This window comes from Anguilla anguilla, chromosome 1, assembly GCF_013347855.1.
Source record: "Anguilla anguilla isolate fAngAng1 chromosome 1, fAngAng1.pri, whole genome shotgun sequence".
In the NCBI taxonomy this organism is placed as follows: Eukaryota; Metazoa; Chordata; class Actinopteri; order Anguilliformes; family Anguillidae; genus Anguilla; species Anguilla anguilla.
Window position 1 is genome coordinate 53,196,956 of NC_049201.1, and position 6,000 is coordinate 53,202,955.

The window sequence follows — 6,000 nt, forward strand, 5'->3', positions numbered from 1 at the left end:
ACAGAAGTCTGCCTCTTCTCAGACCCCAAAAGAAAACAGGCTGTTTACTGTGCTGACGGGGAGTCAGCAAGTGTGGTTAAAGGACAGTGCTCAGTTCCAAAATATCAGATTGGTTCAACATTATGCAAAACTTCTTCTTTGTGTGAGGTTCTTCATAAAACAATGCAATCGTGTTTTGTATAGTTGGAAAGCCGATGTCATGGGGGAAAAGTCTGTGACTCAGCTACAAAGGTTAACCCAGTGTGACATACTTCCAGAGATGGTGCAAGCAGGACGCTTGATGACGTTGGGATTTTTTCCTTGTATATAAGGAGAGAAGTGCAATGGTTCAGGGAGACTCGTCAACATGGTCTCCTGCTCATATGCACATGAGTATAGCCATTCCACCACTCACATTTTGCACCATTGTCATTATTACTAAACACACTGAACAATAAACTGCATTTTCTGCCTGGCATTCCTTGTAGACTATTAACACTGCACATCTAGCAGTATAAGGTCCTAAGATGCACGTAGAACTCAGGATATCTGCACCCTGTCACTCACCGATACACTAGTGTCGTAGCAGAATGCACAATTGTATTTAGGCAGGCTACACAAGCCAGAGACAGGTCCGCATCTACCAAGTTAGATAACGGTCCGTATAGAGACACACGACTGGTGGACAGCAGACTCCTGCATAACTGTTAGCACAGAAGAAAGGTTAAAGCACTAATTTGGAGTCAGATAATCAAGACAACGTTAAATTAATCTGCGGGTACGACTACACGTGTTCCTTTGCTACTCACATACTTCCGCTGTTTGGTTTGCGGAAGAGTTTCTTACAGTTGGTGACCTTGATGTGACAAGTTTTGGTTTGTTACTGTTGGTGATCTCCACTGTTGGTGTATCTGAGGGGTTTCTTACAATGCCAGTGGTGAAAGAAAATTAAGGAGAGGAGACAAAGGCGTGTGTTAAATTATGGTGTTAATACTCTGGCTAATTGTGGCATGAATATCCAGGGATCAATACTCTGGTGCAACAGCTATTAATACACTGATTAATCACTAGAAACTCTGCTCACACTTCTGTAGTGAACTCCAGTGTCGACCTTCACGGCAGAGAGAACTGACTGTTCGGAGAAAAAAACAGCCAGTGTTATCTTTTGTAGAAGTTTCTCCTGACTGCCTCACAGTCCACTCCTCTCAGCAGACTGGCCTAATCATTCCCTCTGACTCCTGTAATTCAGGAACTTCTTTCTTATCAGTCTTAGTCCTGTCTGTGGTGTATATATTAGTGAATGGACAAGTCATGTTCAACCTTTCAGGCACACAGAGGACCTGTTTCAGAAGGGCAGAAAAGTGTTGACTCATTTTCTTGTTCTTCTTTAAAGAGCTCCCTAGTGTCAGAGCACCTCACACCTTTAAAATGCTACTTGGTTTTATTTTGATGTCAGATGGAAGCTGAACTCTCCAAAAGGAAAGCAGTTTCAGATGACCCTCTTTTAAACAGTGCTGTCTGTATGCTCACAATACAGGATAAGGCGGAAACAATCATTTCAGCCTGCCTTTCCTTCCCTCCTTTCACATTCTCAATCTCTCCCTCTTACTCATTCTTTTTATTTCTCTCGCCCTAATTAAAACAGCAAGTTCACCTCACTGCCTGTGAATGTATGAAGGTTTATTCTCTGTGCTCAAACTGCAATGCATTTGTCTGTTTACCACAACATGTAGAGCCATAGAATATTACAGAAAAACAACACATCACATACAGTGAGCTCCACAATGTTTGGGCAATGTATAAAAAGTTCTGTAATTTGTACATGGTGAAAGAAAAATGTGTAAAAATACCCATTAATAAAAACTGAGAATCTGTAATTTATCTACGTGGATACGTTTATCTATGTGGATTGTTGGATTAAAAATCTCAAATTGGGGGGTTAGTGCAGTGTTAGGTGGGGGTGGGGGGGGGGGGGGGAGGTTAGTGCAATGTGAGGTGGGTGGTTAGTGCAGTGTGAGGTGGGGGGTTAGTGCAATGTGAGGTGGGGGGATAGTGCAGTGTGAGGTGGGGGGGTTAGTGCAATGTAAGGTGGGGGGTAGTGCAGTGTGAGGGGATAGTGGATAGTTAGGAATTGTGTCACTGCAGTGAGAGGTGTTTATCCAATGCAATGAGCCTCATATTGGTGAAGTGGAAAAGTATAGAAGAAATCAGAAACAATGTTAATTGATTATGAATTAACCATTAATTAGACTGAATTAATTATTAGACAAATAAGTGATTAGTTAATGATTAAGCTAATAATTATAGATACATATAGTATATACTTATTGTACAAGGCCTGTGATTGGTTTGAGAAGTTTTAGAAGTGTCTCAGTAATCTGTGACCCTGAGCGATCTCAGCCCCCCCCCAACCCCCACCCCTCAATGTGATATTACCCAGTTGTTCACTGTATAAAAGAGAGTTGTTTTTGTCTGGGCATACACTTCCTGCTTGACTGCCTGTGGGTCTCATAAAATGCAACCGTTTTTTTATTATTTATGATTTTACGATAGCTTGTCTTCCTGTCTAATAAGAGTTTGATTTAATTCTATTTTAACTTACCAAGGGGTCTCAGAGTCTCGCTCTGGATCAGTTCCACCAGAAATTGAAGGTTACACTGAGATATTTAAACAGATAAGAGAGCAGAGAGTGGAGACTTGAGGTAAGGCTTGTTTGTCTAAATTGTTTTAAACTGTGACCAAGGTTCATACAGAGAGCTCGGCGTTAGCTCTGGGGTCTATGATTTAGAGGGCTCTGTGGTCTATTATTTCTAGAGCTCTAGGTGGTTTGCTGTTTTAGAGGGCTTGGTGTTAGCTCTCAGTGGTGTGCAGAATCATTTTGATTTGATTCTAGAAATATCTAACTCAGGCGACATATTTGTCTGGCCACCTTTTGATTTGAATTGATGTAGTAATTGTAAAGTTTAAGTAAGAGAATTAATTAAACATTCAATTCCTATTGGTGGCATTTCTGAACCAGTTGCTTGCTTGCTACTGATTGCTACTGCTTGCTACTAACATGATGAACTGTTTGGAGAACAAAGGGAACAAATCAAACAAAGCTTTTTGTGCTTGAAACTAAAAAGCCACCAGTAGAAAAATAAATGTTGAAAAATGGGGGGGAAAGTAGGGCATAGCCAAAAATGAAAATGGCTGAATGAAAAAATAAATGATCAAGACAGAAGTAGAAAGTATGGTACTGCGTTGGGCATGCAATGGGTTGTTGATGCCTTTAGCGTTATACATTCCAGCATTATTGTCGGAAGTAATAATAAACCATGTGACATGTGTAAGCTGACATCTAACTTGTGTGAGAAGCAGAAAACTTTAATGGGTATTCTGCAAGGAGATGATGAGTCCTTCGGAGAATATGCTGAGAGGTTTAACAAAAAACATGGAGAATATTTAGACAGTATGGACAATGCGTGCTCAATTGATTCTGATGTTGTGCAGAATTTGGCAATGAACAACACGAATGTAGCTATGAGAGGAAAGCAGCAGACAATCTTGCCCACTATCAGTGACTGGAGTGAGTGCCTTCCTTGGGGAAACACCTAGTACAACTGTTCAACACGGCCGGCGGTGGCTATGGGCAGGTTTTTTTTTTTTTGTTTTGTTCAGCCAGTCTGTGCAAAAAATGTTTTGTAGTGTTTTGTGCAGCGACGGGTTGAAACAGCTAGTTTCTGCGATGCAGTATACTGCCAGTTGATTTAATTAGCGGTATTAATGTGACGAGAAGCGCTTTGTCATTTGAATGCATAACACGGAATTCCTCGTGCCCACACCACACCCGCCAGCACCCCACCCTGACAGAATCCAACAGCAGCCCCCCCCCCCGTCGACAGCATCCAACAGCTTTTTTTCTGGTAGATACTGGTGTTATTGTCTGTCACAACCAGTCTCAAATACAATTGAGAAAACTGCAATCTGGGCAGAATTTTAGTGGGTCCTAATAATTACATTACATTACATTACAGGCATTTAGCGCTATTATCCAGAGCAACTTACACAACTTTTTACATAGCATTCACATTGCATCCATTTATACAGCTGGATATATACTGAAGCAATGCAGGTTAAATACCTTGCTCAAGGGTACAACGGCAATGTCCAACCCGATAATGGAACCTATGACCTTGGTTACGAGCCCAGTTCCTTACCCATTATACTACACTGCTGCCTCCTAATAAAGTAGGAAAGCATATACCTACATCAGCTAAAATTGATAATGGTGCATAAGCTCCAGCATGGGTGCCTGAAGGTTCAAGGGTAGCTGCAGGGGCACTACTCTAGGACCATCTGACATCATCAGTGTTCAGGAGTCGTCAGTAGGGACAACCCAGCTTAGGACCTAGTTGTGCGTCTAGTACAGGTGGAGCTGCAGGGAGCACCCAAGCCTGTGTTAAGCTGATGTGAAAACATGTGCCCTCATTTCTAGCTGCCATAACTGGCTGAATTTACATCTGATTATGCAATTGATTTGATGGCAGGTGATAAGATGCTAATGTGTTGAAGTCTTAAGCCCTGACAGGTTTTCTAGGTTCAAGAATCCATGACGACCTCGTCAGTTCGATGAGGTAAACCTCAGCCCTTGACTGCCTGCCAATTACATGAGAGATGGATGTGGGACCACGTGATAATAAAGAGGATCAGTAACAGCAAATGTATCTGAGTGGTGTGCTAGTAACCTCTCTTCAGTATAAAAGAGCCGGTCTATGATTCATAAAGAGTTAAATTGGACAGTAAATGACTACACTGAAGTCAGTGAGAAGTAGAAAACTACAATCAAGAAACAAATATAACCATATATAATTGTGTGACTCAAGCAGAGATACTGTTTAGAAGGACTACATTTTTGGAGCTAGCTCTAGTATCAAGTGGAGGCCAACATGGTATGACCGTCCTTGTCACATGGGTGCATGATTGCCAGAAACTGTAAACTATATGTGGGTGGGTGTGCCTTACAAGAAACAAACGGGGGATTGGTGAAGTGGAAAATTATAGAAGAAATATGAAATAATGTTAATGGATAATTTGTTAACCATTAATTAGATTAAATTATTAGACAAATAAGTGATTAATCAACTAATCACTCATTTTAATTAATGGATAACTCTGGATCAAGTTGCAACAATATATTTCTGTTTACATTTACATTTATATTAATGACTATTTACTGAGGAGCTCCACAAACCACAAACACACAAAAGTTTCCCATCACCTTAAAGACACATTATTTTATACTTTGTTGTAATTATTTTTCTTTTAGTTTGTTTTACCTTTTTGTGTAAATGTATATAATGCTTTAGATTTCATGTTGTTTCTTTTTATAATTTAACTGTGACTTTTACCTTCATATCACATAATTTATTTGTCCATTTCAATGACTTGAACTGGGTGTGTTGATCCCTTTTTTGGAAAGTGTTTTGAACATACTGTATATGGTGCCATAAAAAAAGTATTGGCCGCCTTTCTGATTTCCACTATTATATATATTTATATTATAAATATTGCATATTTGTCACACTGATAGTTCCAGATCTTTAGACAAAGTGTAATATTCGACAAATAGAACCGGAGCAAACACATTATTTCATTCATTTAATGAAAAAAAGTTAATCAAACAGCCATATCGTCCATCCATGTGAAAAAGTAATTGCCCCCTTAGCTACTCAATCAACCAATTAACCAAATTTAATTGCTAATTAGATTCAGCTGAACACAGCCAGGCTTGGAAATTTAGAAATTTTCATTTCTAAACCTCACTCATATTGAACCTTACCATCAGAGTGAAGTGGTCACCAGAAGGTTCCTACAAACACACTATGCCTCAATCAAAGGAAATTCCAGAAGAGATGAGAAAAAAGTTGGTGAAATATATCAGTCTGGAAATGGTTAAAAAGCCATTATTGAGGCTCTGGGACTCTACCATTATTTCCTAATGAAGAACACTAAGGAATAGTGGTGAATCTTCACAGGTAT